Here is a 15,344-nt window from a genome sequence, read left to right on the forward strand (position 1 = left end):
CAAAAATACAATGTTACAACAAGATTATGACCCAGATGATGCTCCTCGATTGGGACAATTGTTCTTGTTGTGTCCTGGTTGATGACAGATACTACATAGTCTTATCATTTTATCCGTCGTATCCATTTCTGTCCTGATATGTGTGCTGTTTGGCCGTCCTTTTTTCTTTCTACGCATCTCGTCCCAAAATAACCCAAATATGCCATACACCCAACCCCAATACCAAGAGCAAACCCCATACCACCACCCACAAATTGATCATTAACTGGAGATCCAACATCGCTTCGCACCGAAAACATCACCCTACCAAAGCCGCCTTAGCCAAAACACTCAACAATCATTCAACACAAACAGTCCCTACTCCTACCATAGCCAAGAAGCCCAAACTTCACCAAACTGAAACCTCCAACAACCCTATCTCTATCAAACACCCCAACAATCTTTCCAACCTTTCCTCGACGCATCATTCACACTCATGTCTCCCTTCAACTGTCCTGGACGCCCACCAATAAGTCAAACCCAACCCAACTACTCTGCCATGGGTCATGAACTCAGCTATGGCGGTACACCTTTGATACATACTGAAGACTATACCGATTTGTCTGACTATCTCAACAGGCCATCTCCTGTAGTTGGTACTGATGCTCGTGGCCCCTCAGATGCTCAAACACCAATGGTGAATCATCAACGTGGGTTAAGGCCATGGGTTCGGGTAGCTAGGGGATGTGGGACCGGAAGTCGGTTAGGTGATCCCGGTCATCACCATTAGGCTTTTTTGTGTAAACGAGAATTTATATTAATATCAATTGGTCATATTTCGAAATTATGTATCACGTAGACCGTTTAACAAAAAAATTTGCAAAATACACTGAGGTGCCAATCCATTTGGTCCCTCCTTTCAACTGATACGCATGTGCGCCAATTGAATTGGCTGCACCATGTGCCCTAACCAATCCAATTGGCGTCTGCAATATATTTTTAATGGCGCCTCCACCTAAAAGTGGGATACTCTGGACATTTTTGGCATGATTAAAGGAGTGACTTGAGAGTGGTTTATTGTTTGTAAAAAAATTAGAGATGATTCTGTTTCGTTGGATTAATGCTCTAATTTGAGGAGTTGCTTACCTTAGCTTTCGTGTAGCTTTGCGTCTGTGTTGAATGTTGTAAAACAAAAATTTATCGTTGGATTAATATTTTATGTAAAACAAAAATTAAAAATCAAAAGAAAAAATATGTCCTCTCCAATACATTTAGAAATTGTTTTGAAATATATTGTATTATATTATTGTATTTTATTTGAATTTGTGTTTTTATTGACTATATTTAAAAATTATTATTATTTTATAATTGTTACATTTTAATTTTTAAAAATATCTGAAATTTGATAATTGTTATTTATTTATAAAAAGATACTTATATATATATATATATATATATATATATATATATATATATATATATATATATATATATATTTATATTTAACTTTATAGTTTTATAATTTATGCAAGAATACTTTTTTAATGATCAGACCATTAATTCAGGGTCAACTAAATTCAATTTTAATAGAAAGCAAATTCATATTTAATATAGTATATTTAAATAATATATATTTTTTCTGTAATTGTAATACAATTGAAAAAATCAATAATATCATTAATAAACTAAATCAATTTATATAGTAGTAATAAAACAAGAGATTAAATGTGAATACATTAACTAAAAAAAGTTAAGGCACATTCAAACGTTCCGTTTAAAATCAGTAGTATTACTTATTACAATAGAACAGTTTTTCTTTTTGAAATTAAACAAAATCATAATAATTTTATGAAATCAAATATATATTTACTATTTTGTTTTACACAATCTTAAAAGATTTGAATTTTTGATTTGATTTGATTTAAATCTTTAATTCGTTACTATTGGAGTTCTTTATAAACCCTCAAACGCTTTTTCTAAAACCCTAACGCTCCTCTCTTCTCTCATTCTCTTCCTTGCGTGCGTAGCATTCTCTTCATTCGGTAACTTTCTTTTTTGTTTCTTATCTCGTTGATTCATAGTTTATTGCGTTACACATTTGATTGCATATGATTATTAGATTTTGATTTGTTTTTGTTTCTGCTGATTTCTTATTCTATTGAAATCTAGCTGAAATTTGTGAATAAATAGTTTTCATCTAGGGTTTTGTATTGGGATCATACTTATGTATTGTTTTCTTTCTTGAATTGCTAGATTTTTTGGTTGCTGTGCTGTTGATAGTAGATTTTTTTCTTTGGGAATTGGGATCGTACTTATGTATTTTTTTCTTTGTTAAATTGAGAATTTGTTCATCTAGGGTTTTGTATTGGGATCATACTTATGTATTGTTTTCTGATTTGTTATTCTATTTCAATCTAGCTGGAATTTGTGATTAAGTACTTTTCATCTTGGGTTTTTTATTGGGATCATACCTATCTCGTCGATTCATAGTTTATTGCGTTACACATGTGATTGCATATGATTATTAGATGTTGCTTTGTTTTTTGTTTTGGTGATATGTTGTTCTATTTCATTCTACCTAGAATTTGTGAATACCTAGTATTGTTGATAGTACTGTTTTTTTCCTTAATTAATTAATAATTTTTTTTTGGAACTGGGAATCATACCTATGTATTGTTTTATTTGTTGAAATGCTAATCGATTGGTCATTGTGCTGTTGCTAGTGTGTTTTTTTCTTAATTTTTTGTGTGGTACTGGGATCATACTTATTGTTTTCTCTGTTGAATTAGCAGATCTTTGTGTTGTTTTAAGCATTTAAGGACAAATGGGAAAAGAAAAGGTTCATATTAACATTGTTGTCATTGGCCATGTCGACTCTGGGAAGTCAACTACCACTGGTCACTTGATCTACAAGCTTGGCGGTATTGACAAGCGTGTGATCGAGAGGTTTGAGAAAGAAGCTGCTGAGATGAACAAGCGTTCATTCAAGTATGCTTGGGTGCTTGACAAGCTCAAGGCTGAACGTGAAAGAGGTATCACTATTGACATTGCATTGTGGAAGTTTGAGACTACTAAGTACTCTGCACTGTCATTGATGCTCCCGGCCACAGAGATTTTATTAAGAACATGATTACTGGGACATCTCAAGCTGATTGTGCTGTTCTCATCATTGATTCCACTACTGGTGGTTTTGAAGCCGGTATTTCCAAGGATGGCCAGACCCGTGAACATGCGCTCCTTGCATTCACTCTTGGTGTCAAGCAAATGATTTGTTGCTGCAATAAGGTATTCGATTGTTGTATTGTATCCCTTTGATGGTGCATCTCATGTTATTTTTATAATTTATAATTATTTTATCTTAGTACTAATCTGTTGACATCTTGAACAGATGGATGCTACCACACCCAAGTACTCCAAGGGTAGGTATGATGAAATTGTCAAGGAAGTTGCATCCTATTTGAAGAAGGTTGGCTACAACCCCGACAAAATCCCATTTGTTCCCATCTCTGGTTTTGAGGGAGATAACATGATTGAGCGCTCTACAAATCTTGACTGGTACAAGGGTCCAACCCTTCTTGAGGCCCTTGACAATGTCAATGAGCCTAAGAGGCCATCTGACAAGCCCCTTCGGTTACCACTTCAGGATGTCTACAAGATTGGTGGAATTGGAACTGTGCCTGTGGGGCGTGTTGAGACCGGTACTATAAAACCTGGAATGGTGGTCACTTTTGGGCCAACTGGACTGCAAACTGAAGTCAAGTCTGTGGAGATGCACCATGAAGCTCTCACAGAAGCCCTTCCTGGTGACAATGTCGGATTTAATGTTAAGAATGTTGCTGTCAAGGATCTCAAGCGTGGTTTTGTTGCCTCAAACTCCAAGGATGACCCAGCTAAGGAGGCTGCTAATTTCACATCTCAAGTGATCATCATGAATCACCCTGGCCAGATTGGAAATGGCTATGCCCCTGTTCTTGACTGCCACACCTCCCACATTGCTGTCAAGTTTGCTGAGCTGGTTACCAAGATTGACAGACGTTCTGGTAAAGAGATTGAGAAGGAACCCAAGTTCTTAAAGAATGGTGATGCTGGTATTATTAAGATGGTTCCAACCAAGCCCATGGTGGTTGAGACTTTCTCTCAATATCCGCCACTTGGCCGTTTTGCTGTCAGAGACATGCGTCAAACTGTGGCTGTTGGGGTCATCAAGGCTGTGGAGAAGAAGGAACCCACCGGAGCAGCTAATAAGATAAAGAAGAAATGAACCGGGGTGTTTTACTGTTATAAATGGTCTGTTCTTAGTACTTTTGGTTTTTGTCTAATTAATTTGTTTTCTAGATTAAGTGTGAAGTCTACACCGTCATCTTGCAGCTTTTGTTCTCAGAACTGGGTTCTAGATCGACGGTGGCAGGGCTATTTCATTTGTGTTTATGCTTTAATTGTGTGTCTTGTGTGAACAGTTGAAAAATTTAAGCACCAAGTTTCGGAACCCCGTGATTTTATTTTGGAATTTACGTGTTTATTTATTGGTGTTATGTTCTTGCTGGGGAGTGTATGAATATTTTATGGCAATGCTTCATCATAATTTAACTATCTGTACCAAATGCAAATGTTATGATTGTTGCATTGCATATGTTGGTCGAATGTTATCATGTTCATATTGAACAGCACTAAGGTTCAAAGTCATTTGCGTTGGACAAGTTCTGGTTTTGAAAGCTACCAAGTGAGGTTTCAGTCTCGTATCATAAGATAGTATTTGAGATATTATCAATAGTTTAAGATAATAAATAAAATTACAAAAGTGTTGATAAAATTTATCCTCATGTTTAGATTTGCTATCAATTCTATCTCCAATATTTTTTATTTTGTTTCAAAATTATCCATGATATTATAAATTTGATGTCATTTGAATTTCCGCAAATATCAACAAATTATTGAATTTTTGACTCATAACCTATTTTTTCAAAAAATATCCCATCTTTTGTGTGTTAGGATTTAAAGGAGGTGCCAATTGGTCTGACATTTTTTTCCAAAAACAATGTACACTTAAGATAAAAGTCGAAATCGGACAGATAGATATTGATATTAATATGCGTTTACGTATGATAAAAACAAATCTGTGTAGTCCTGTGTATGCAATGAAGCACTACCTCTTTAATCCATCTGATAACCAAAAAGACTAATGTCGTTGATTGGGATGACCTAACCGACCTCCGATCCACATTCCCTAGAAACTCGAACACGTGACCCTAATCCATGTTGATGATTCACCCAAGGTATTTGAGTGTTTGGGGGCTCAAGAACCTCACCCTCACCTGCAGGAGATTGCCTAAGATATTTAGACAAATCTGTGTAGTCCTGTGTATGCAATGAAGCACTACCTCTTTAATACATCTGGTCACCTCTTCTCATGTACCAAATCTTTCAGTCGTTATAAACGGATAATAAATTGCAAACCGGAAGGCTTCAAGGAAGAATTCCGAAATACATAAAAACAATACCGGAAGACTTCTTCAAAGAGTTCCGGTAAGTGTCACTTGGTTTACCGGAACTCTTTCAATAAGTGTTTCGGAACGTTTCTTTTTTATTAAACAACCATAACTCTTTGTTTCTCTGCCACCATCGGCCAAAAAAAGGGAGGCCAAACCGAGAATGGGCATGGCCTATGGGCATGTACCCCATGTTCTGATCATTCCACTATTATGTTTATTATTTTGATTATTGTTATAATAACTAAGGTTAGATTTTGTTTAGAGTTTGGATTAAATTAAAAGTTTATGTGTATTTAGAATTAATTAGTGATAAATCTAATTAGGTTAATGAGATTGAGGTTTAATTAGGTTAGAAATTAGAATTCTAAAACTACTTAGTTTTTGTAGAATTTAATTAATTTATAAATTTTAATTATGTTAGGTTTAAGTCTAATTAGGTTTTTGGCATAATTAGATAATTAGGATTGATTAGTTTTGATCAAATATTAATTTTTAGAAACTATTGTCTTAATTAATCATTTTTTTAGCATAATGACCATTTTGCATTTAGGGCTTAAAATCTTGATGTTTGTACATGTTCCCTTAGTTTAGGGCTTTAATTAAAATTGTCTGATTTATTTAGATAATCAATTTAATAGGTTATTTTTTGTACATGATTCAACCAGTCATTTTAATCTCACTGATTAGTGTTGACCAAAGGTCACTTGATATGGCAAGTTCATCGCGCTCAAGCTATATTGGATATGTTGAACCTCATGAGCCCAAAACCTCGAGGTTCAAATATAAGATCAAAACTTTAAGATCAACATAAGTTAAGCATTGCTAGTAAAGTGGACTACTTCTCGAAGCACAACAAAGGTATCAATACTTGACAAGTGTGATTCAAATTGTAAGCCATAAGCCTTAAGTAATGAGGAATGATGAGATAAAGTTTCTCCCACCCATTTTTAGAGTGAATTTGTGTATGAGGCGTATGCCCTGACTATTAAAAGTATTTGCCCTCATCCATAGACTTTAGCACAATTCGTATCAAACAATTATCAAGTATTCTCAATACAACAAACAACATGACATCACCATGATCAATAATCAGAAGTCTCTAACAACACTTGTCAATCATGATGAGGGTTACATGTTATGAGCCTTAAGTAATAAGGAATTATAAGACGGAGTTTCTCCTACCCTTGTCTAGAGTGACTTTACGTACGGGACGTAGGCCCTAGCTATTCAAAGCATTTGTCCTTTTCATAAAATTTGGTGCAATTTGAATCATACAATTGACAAGTCTTCTTCAAGCAAACACCAATCATTCAACATTTCAATCAATGAAGCACCATTGCACTTCAATCATTTCTTACTCAGTGGATCATCAATCATACTCTCTTTGATATTTAGATATCCTTTAGATCATTTCCTTTGTGATCAAGTCTTGGAATCCTAATTAATCAATTCAATCATTGTTTCCCTTATTATTCCTCTTGTGCTTTGGCAAACACTTATTCATTGTGAACCTTATCAGACCTCTTGTGCTTGGGCTTATTCTAGTCAATCATTGTTTGCCTTATCACTATAAGGATACGTAGGAATGAGGCCCCAATCCTCACGGAGCACTTGATCTATTTCCTTCCTTTCCCTTATTCTTTTGCGAGTAATATTTAGATGTAACACTCATTCGAGCAAGAACAATCAAAATGGTTCCCATATAGTACCATGGATGTTTGGGGTGCTAATACTTTCCCTTTGAATAATCGACTTCCTTACCCAACATATCTCTTTCCCCCGGGTTTTATCGATATTTTCCCTTTCCTTCCGGAATAAATAAAGTTCAATGGCGACTCTGTTGTATGTTCGAGCGTGCGATGCGTTCAGGTATATTTCCGCTAGCTTCAATTGGAAACCTGGATTGGTGCAAAGACGTATGCATCTAGATGGAGTTAACTAAGAAAGGAAATTCACTCTTAATAGTAGAAACACAATTTGATCTTAGTTGAACTCTTATAGTTCAAAGCCTTTTTTCTTAATACTACCCATGAATTTATATTTAGGATCCACGTTAAATATGAGACTTCTCTCACTTTCTCTCAATCACTTTCCCAAGTGTTTGGACAATTATAATATTGAATGAATGATGAAACCATATACAACTTAAAACAAACTTTATTCCTCTATATAGGAATGACACTAGCGAATATAATTTCACAAAGATAAGTAATAATTAAAATAAAAGTTCCAGTAAACTAAAATGTTTTGCTTGTTGTCTCAAGGTCTGAGTATTCGACATGGAGAGCTCCTCCTTAAATAGAATATAATCTAGTTTCATGGCCCGCTATGGTTTTGAACATTTCATGTAGGTGGAGTAAATCCAAACAGCGTATCACATTAATCCCCATTAATTTGATTTGCAATCTTTGATATAGTAAACCTTCGCCAAATTGATTTGATCTTTTTAATTCTTGAAAAAAATATTATTTTGAGAAATCTTTCCTTATTCTGAAAAGCGCATAAAATAATCAAATAACAAAGGAAACATATCTGACGCGAGATTCACTACAGTAGAAACCGACTTAAAGAGCGAGGCATAATGTTTCTCAATGTTTGGGACATCTTGCTCCACATCTTTCCTCTTGTTTTGAGCTCATAATGTCATGGCATATTTCATCACATGTTGCATATAGAATTATGTCAATCACGTGTAACAACATTTGATGTTGGAAAATAACTTGACACTAAACAAAAGTTTACGTTACATGATCATATGCTTAAATGGGTTTGTGCAAAAGCTACAAAATCATATTTTGGAATAATAACCAGGATGTCTGATTCTGATTATGATAGAAGACCAGCATTTACTACAATGACATGTGAAAGAAGTGGCCAGTATAAAGAACATATCCATAAGTTGAAACGTGATGACAATGAAACAGGGAAATGTGGATGTCCATTTAAGTTGCATAATTGCCACTTAGCCAAAAATGTTTCGACATTTAATATATTGTGTGGTGTATATAATTATGGATTGGATTACAAATTTATCGATCTTCCTATTTCTAGTCATTTAGATATGGAGATAATAAAATTGTTGTTGAGATGACAACGAACATGGTTCAGCCTAAAAATATACTTGCAACTTTGAAACAAAAAAAAAAGACCTAATAGTGTCTCAAATATTAACCAAGATAACAATGTTTGACACATAAATAATAAGATGGTAAGGGGTCCAGGATTTAAAATGCAATAGTTATTGAAATTGTTGGATAAGCATCATTATGTTTATAGGTATATAATGTGTAAGGATGGAAATTTTGTTCGAGATATATTTTGGACACATCTTGAATCCATCAATTTGCTTAGCACATTTCTCATAGTACTAATAATTGATTCAAAGTACATTTTTACCAACAAGTACATGCCATCTCTGTTTGAAATTGTTGGTGTTACTTCTATAAAGATGACATATTCAATTGGCTTTGTTTATTTGGAATATACAAAAGAGGATAATGTTACACTAACTCTATAAATTTATTACACTATGTTGAAAGAATCATAAAACATGTCATATGTGATTGTCACATATTGTGATACTTCATCGATGAATTCTGTTGCAAAAGTATTTCATGCATCATATGTTTTATTGTGTCGGTATCATAATAACAAAAAATGTGAGACATAAAATTAAGAGAATATTAGGAAACAAAAAGGATCAAGGGTGAAAACGGGAAAATGGTCTAAAAATTCACACAAATATTGGATCACAAAATGGATATGAGGAGTATTATATTTAATTCTTCTAAAGATGATTCATATGTTCATTATGGCATGGAGTTCATAAATGTGCAGGCAAATTATCGTGGTTTTTAAAAATATGTTGAAACTACAATAATAGATCAAGTGAAGAAAAAATTAGTTTATGCACGAGTTGGTCATGTTAGATACATTGGCGACACCACAACAAATAAAGTTGAATTTGTTCATGGTACATTGAAAAAATGATTGCAAGATAGTAAGGGTGATTTTTGCAAAGGTTAGGAAGCAACGATCATTATGACTGTAATGAATCACAATGTAGTACACATATCCTTTGGTAAAAGTATCACAATCATATAATACAAATTTAAGGGTAAAAACTTGTATTCACAATTGATTGTTAATATATCTCATACAAGATTGAATTTATTTATCATGAAGTTGTGTGAGCGGAGAAAATTGGTCTAGATAGCTCAAAGTGTGGTTGTACATTTAGAAAAAAATCTATTATCTTTCATATGCATATGTAATAGCCAAGAAGATGAAGCTTATTGAACTTATATGTATTGATTGATAAGGTCAACACACTATAAAATGCTTCAGTTTGATGGTAATGGTATGATTGATGATGGTAATGTTAGAATTTTTGGGTCATAAATATAATATTGCATGCCTTAGGGAAATTATTTAATTAGCCAAAACTGCAGTGGTCTAATTAATATTAAGTATGTGGCTAAAAGCATAAATATCATGAAATATGAGATTATTGTGTAGATACCATAAGTCAATATCTAATTTGATGAGGGGCCAAATTAGAATATTGAACACTAAGAAATAACCCTAAGGTTATTTGTAGGGGTTATGATCCCCATTTGTAGACAACACAAAATGGTTTATCAAAACTTCGTTCTTCATCCCCACCAGAGGAGAATCAAGGAGCCATATAAAAACTCTACAAATTGGAAGATAAAATTTCCACAAACCTTCAGTAATTTCCAATGGCAAACTCAGATACGCTTCCGCTTTTATTCTCTAATTGAATTTTGATATCAGTTTAAGGGATACAAGTTGATGGTGTATCGACTCATAAATATTATTTTAGAGTTCTGTTTTGATTTCTATATCGATAGAATTAATAAGGTTATGAATAAATCTAACAAGTGGTATCAGGGTCACTCATATCTGATTCAATTTGATTTTTGAGATATTTTTTTAACCTTTATTTTCTAAAATTAGGATTTATGTTATCTTCCAATTGTACGATATATTACTCTATTTTGTTTAGTACCAATATCGATTGGTTGCAAATACAGTTTCGAAGGAGATAACAATTCGTTGGAAACCCTTATATTTGTCTGCATACCTTTAATTTACAACCAGTGAGTTGAATTACATGTATTTTTGTTATGTATCATTTTTTGTTTGGTATCAAGACCGATAACACTAACGATTACCTTTTCTTAATAAGATAAATAGTATATATTATATATGCAATCATGGATTGAAAAGCTTTGGGATATTTTTGTTTTCTAATTTTTTTCAATTAAACTTTTTAATTTAATGAATCATCAAAAGAAAAATAATTTATGTACGTTTAATCTTTAATTGAGAATTCATTCTATTTGCAATTGTCTAAATGAGTATAACGCGGGTGAATTGGATAAGTATAACATTTGCATTTGTTATTATTTATGTCATGTACCGTATATGTTTCTGCTATGCAAGTATGTTATAATAATTATATTATTATTATTTATGATAATTCATATATATGACTTAACTTTTTAAATATTATTTATTGTTTATAATAAATATTATATATGACTTAATATTTTGGAATCAAACCGAGTATCAATGTAGTAACAGTGCGTAACAACACAATAAAGTGCATTGGTCTAATTTGGATTTAATTTCAATTTTTTCTTTGATTCAATTTTGTTCAAATTTGGCTAAGGATTGTATTTTTATATAGTAATTTAACATTTTTAAGTAAGTAGTTGAAATGAAAAAAGTCGCCAAAATGACCTGTTTTGTAGAAAATGCTTCTGAAAAATGTTAAATATTTTTCTAGTTGTGTATATGTTTGTCCACGTGAGTATTAATTCATCCTAAGGACAATTGGTGGTTGGCCAGTTTTCATATGCGTCTTTGATGGTAAACATGTGATAATTATAAGCTTTCACATGTGAATAGTAAATTAATTCAGAGAATGGTTTATTATTCAACATTTTTTTATTAATGTTTGACCGTTACAACGAGAGTACCACTAACAACTAATATTATTGTCCAAAGACTCAATATTGATGGTGCACTAGGTATCTTGAGATTGATTATATATTTATTTTAACAAATTGATGATTCCATTTTTATATGAGTATATTTATAATATTTATTATGTTCTATTTTTCAACTACAATTGCTTCAACATCTACTAATATGAATAAGATTCAGGCCCTTAATGGGATAAATTTTAAGGATTGGAATGAGAACATGAGAAGTGTTCTTTTCTGCATGGATCTTGACATTGCATTAGAGACTGAGCAACCACCTTCTCCTATGAAATCTAGTACCTATAAACAAAGGAAAAATGATAAGAAATAGGATTGCTCTAATCGCATGAGTCATTGTCTGATTTATTCTTAGGTCAATTTAGCTTTAGCTCATGGAAACACTTGGTGGTTAAACTCTAGTGCAACTACTAACATCAATGTTTCAATGAAAGGTTGCCCGAACTACCGAAAGTCAAATGATGTTGAAAGATACATCTACATGGAAGATGGCAAGTCGGTGGAGGTGGAAGCTATATGATATTTTAGATTATTATTGTGTACCGGATTTTATTTGGATTTGAAATACACCTTTATGGTTCTGTCATTTAGACGAAATTTAATTTCAGTTTCTTATTTGGACAAATCAGGTTGTTTTTCTTCATTTGGAAACAATATGTTCAAGTTGTCTTTCAATTCAAATATTGTTGTAACTGGTTCACTATTGAGTCATGCTAATCTATATTTGCTTGACACAATAGCTACCTATGGTGAATCCTTGAATGTGTAGTCACATGGTACTAAGCATAAAATCTACGATAACAATTCATGAGCATTATAGCACAAATGCCTAGGCCACATCTCTAAAAATAGAGTTGATCGACTAGTGTCTGATGGAATTTTAGATTCCACCGACTTTACAAACTTTGATGTTTTTGTCGAGTGTGTTAAAGGTAAATAGACCAAAACAAAGAAATATGTTACATATAGATCTACAAATATCTTATAATTAATTCATACAGACATTTGTGGACCATTTCCCGTACCTTTTTGGAATGGTCAACAATATTTTTATATCATTCATAGACGATTACTCTAGATATACATACATATTTCTTTTACATGAAAAGTATCAATCATTGGATGTGTTCAAATCATTTAAGGTTGAAGTTGAGAATAAACTCAACAAAAAAATTAAGAAAGTCAAGTCTGACAGTGGCAATGAATATTACGGCAAATATGACGGTTCAGGTGAACAACATCCAAGGCATTTTGCCAAATACTTGGAGGAATGTGGAATCATCCCACAATACACTATGCCAGAATTGCCTAGTATGAACGGTGTTGCTGGAAGACGAAATCAGACTCTTAAGGATATGGTAAGAAGTGTGATTTGCCATTCTACTTTACCATAGTCACTATGGGGAGAGACGCTAAAGACTGCAACTTATATTCTAAATAGAGTACCAACAAAAGCAGTTTCCAAAACACCCTACGAGTTTTGGACTGGGTGAAAGCCTAATTATTTTTTTTTCATGTGTGTGGATGTCCAACTGAGGCAAGGCCTTACAAACCAAATGAAAATAAATTGGACTCTTAAACAATGAATAACTACTTTATTTATTATTTTGAAAGATCTAGGGGCTACAAATTTTTAACGATCCCAAATTAAATTAAATTTTGAGATGGGAACATACACATTCTTTGAGGATGTTGAGTTTGAGGGAAGAATAATGTTAGAGACTTTGTCTTAGAGGAATAATCAATAACAATTTTAGAACTGATTCATATAGTTGCTTTTGATCAAGCAAGAACAGAACCTTCATAAGACATTATTCCTCCAACTCAGGATGATTTGGTGATTCATGAAGAACAAACTCAAGATCCTTAAGAACAAGTGTTACAAGAACCAATACCTTTACGAAGATCCACTAGAGAAAGGAGAAATTCTATTCCAGATTATTACATAGTCTTTCTCCAAGAACATGAGAAAAATAATGGTATGATGGAAGATGATCTAATCAACTTCCTGGTCCAGAGCTCATTACATCCGACTTTGGAGTAAGGGGTATGAGGATGTTGTGCAGGTAAAGAACCTCATGCCAGATCTACTCACGACGGGTGTTCAAGGGCGTGCAGTTATCTGTCAACTTGCCTATCTTCTTAAACGCAGTCTTGTCTTTTTATGGGAGAGTTATAATTTATCTTCCCCTGTTGGTGTGAACCCCCGTCATTGGAAATATGCTCTTTGACACCACACACCTTCTTTTTGGTGTTACTATCCTCACCTTTTATGTAGCATTCTACTATGGTGACCACCTTCGCCAACGATAGTGTTGGCTTATAGGCGAGAGATTGTTGAAGTGTCCCGTCTTGAGTCCATTTTGGAACACCACCACAAACTTTTATTAGTTTTATGGGGCAACCCTGATGGTGGCTTTGTTAAAGCAGACAAGATAGTCCCTCAGTAACCCTGATGGACCATGACATATGTTGAATAAGCTGGTGGTGAACATTTTATGTGATGGTTGTCGGTGAACTGGTTTACAATATTCTTTACTAGCTCTTGATAGCTGGTGATGGAGGCACAGCGTATATGTATCATCTTAGGACGACGTCCTTCAAGGTGTCGAATAACAATTTACACTTCAAAGAGTCATACGATTATATGATTACCATATGTGTGTTGGTGGATACATCATGCTCATATGGGTTACTGCACCCGTCAAACTTGGCCAAAGCAGGAGGTTTAGATCCCTCAAGAATAGGCGCCCCATATATCATTTGAGAGTGATTGAGGGTCCAACAATTCCATCTCTTTCGGAGGATTGGACTCCTGTTGGCGCTGTCTGATGTTGTGGACATCGTCCTCCAGTGTTTGGTTATGGTGACGTAATTCGTCCATGGTGGCATGCATCTCTGTCATGGCATCAACATCACCATTATTGCTAGTACCTTCGAGTGTAGTGGATGGTGCTCTGATGTTAACCATGGCCTAAAGTGGCTAAGTTTATGAGTGAAAGGTAACTGTGAGCAGGGTGATGTTGATGGAAAAAGTATGGCCCATGTTTGTTTTACCGGCCCCCCACAATTGGTGCCACTTTACTGATTAAAAAGTACAAGTCTGTGTGTTCATCTTGCAAGAGCATGAGGACTCAGAGGCCTTAGTAGGTATATTATGTTGTATAGTGGTTAAGACTTTCCCACGATCGTGAGAAGCCATATACGATAGTGTTTTGTGGTGGTTTTAAGGATATGCTCATGTGAGGTGAAATACCTTGTTAAAAATGGTGTGCTTAGGTTTAAGCGTATATGAGGATGTGATTTGTATCGTTTAAGATTTGTTGGGGAAAGATATTTATAGAGGATTTTAGGCCTAGGGTTTGAGTCACCCTTTGAGGTGGAAACCACTCCTTTATGCACATTGGAAGTTGTTGACCCCCTAATCTTTCGAAGGCAGTGGTGGACTCCCACTCTTTTGACTGACTATTTTACACACATCATCAGTGGTGAGGCAAGCCCTTTATTATGGTCAGGATATCGTCAAACGACATCACAATCAAGCGAGAGCACCTTTGTTGAGAACACTCATAAATATAACACTATAAAAAACATTAGTAGGTATATCATGTTGTATAATGGTTATGGTTTTCGCACAATGGCGAGAAGCCATATATTGTGGTGTTTTGTGTTGGCTTGAAGGATCTTCTCTTGTGAGGTGAGAGGCCTTGTTACGAAATAGTATGCTTAAATATAAGCGTACACAGAGGTATAATTTGTATGGCTTAAGATATGTCCCTTCTCCCATTAGAGAAAAAAATATTTATAGAGGCTCTTAGACCTAGGTTTTGGGTCACCCTTTGAG

General features: G+C 34.1%; 2 protein-coding genes and 1 pseudogene across 4 annotated transcripts in view; all 3 read left to right on the forward strand.

Annotated features, from left to right (window-relative positions):
• Nucleotides 1-1,879: 1,879 nt before the first annotated feature.
• On the forward strand, nt 1,880-4,465 carry LOC127105016 (elongation factor 1-alpha-like; annotated as a pseudogene).
• Nucleotides 1,883-15,344, forward strand: part of LOC127105019 (elongation factor 1-alpha) — a 94,648-nt gene continuing 81,186 nt past the window's right edge. Inside the window, exon 1 of one of the 2 annotated variants that reach the window (XM_051042176.1) lies at nt 1,883-2,021. The gene's annotated coding sequence lies outside the window, so the exon portion shown is untranslated. The remainder of the gene's footprint in view (nt 2,022-15,344) is intronic. The other variant, XM_051042180.1, reaches the window with a different exon arrangement.
• The window catches only part of LOC127105018 (elongation factor 1-alpha), a 71,454-nt gene continuing 57,992 nt past the window's right edge, over nt 1,883-15,344 (forward strand). Inside the window, exon 1 of one of the 2 annotated variants that reach the window (XM_051042170.1) lies at nt 1,883-2,021. The gene's annotated coding sequence lies outside the window, so the exon portion shown is untranslated. The remainder of the gene's footprint in view (nt 2,022-15,344) is intronic. The other variant, XM_051042172.1, reaches the window with a different exon arrangement.

This window comes from Lathyrus oleraceus, chromosome 7 (genome assembly GCF_024323335.1).
Source record: "Lathyrus oleraceus cultivar Zhongwan6 chromosome 7, CAAS_Psat_ZW6_1.0, whole genome shotgun sequence".
Taxonomy (NCBI): Eukaryota; Viridiplantae; Streptophyta; class Magnoliopsida; order Fabales; family Fabaceae; genus Lathyrus; species Lathyrus oleraceus.